Source organism: Acyrthosiphon pisum, chromosome A1 (assembly GCF_005508785.2).
Source record: "Acyrthosiphon pisum isolate AL4f chromosome A1, pea_aphid_22Mar2018_4r6ur, whole genome shotgun sequence".
NCBI lineage: Eukaryota > Metazoa > Arthropoda > Insecta > Hemiptera > Aphididae > Acyrthosiphon > Acyrthosiphon pisum.
This window is the reverse complement of record NC_042494.1, coordinates 125432468-125433368: the sequence shown is the minus strand read 5'-3', so window position 1 is coordinate 125433368 and position 901 is coordinate 125432468.

The window sequence follows — 901 nt, the reverse complement described above, 5'->3', positions numbered from 1 at the left end:
AAAAAAAACTAAAAAAATTGAAAATTTACAATGTCCGTAAACAGCTCAAAAAGAGTCAAATTATTTTCAACATTTTATGGTATATATAAAAATGCTAATATAAACATTCAGTGAAATTTTCAAGTTTCTACAGTCATTCGTTTTTTAATTACAACAAAATAAGAAAATCGTCTCATGAGAAATCGAGCAAATATCAAATGTTGTAAAAATATGAATTTCAAACGCTCATAAAAATTTAATTTGAGTTTCTTATAGACATTTTTTTTTTTGATAAAGGTAGATTATCCTATAAGGAATCTTGTATCACATTTTAAAATCTTAGTTCTAAAAAGAAAAACTTTTACGAATTATAAACTCAACATAATTAGGTAATTTTCGTGATTTTTCCATATTTTGTCAATTTTTGAACTTTAAATGCTAATAAAAAAAAACTGTGACTAAGGATTTTTAATATTTTTCAAATCTCATTGTAACAATATAGTAGGAGCCTTGTATTAAATTTTCACAGTATTTTTACTCAACAAATAAAGTTTTATTGACATTCATAGAAAAAAAACTAATTAAATTGGAAACTGGAATTGTCCGTAAACAGCTCAAAACAAATTAAAATATTTTGAAAAATGTATCATGTATAGAAAATGGAAATATAAACAACCAGTGAAAATTTCATGTATCTACAGTCATTCGTTTTAAAGTTACACCAAAAACCAAAATCAATTTTCTCGAAAACAGATTTTGCGTAAAAATTCCCGTTTTTCCTTAATTTTTCTTTTGTTTTTCACGGCGCTTTTGAAAACTATTGGAAAAATTTTACTTTTGACCCCCCAAAGTACCAACTAGATTCACTTTCCTATCAGAAAAGGTACTGTTGAAGAAAATCTAAGCACTTTTACTGTCCTAA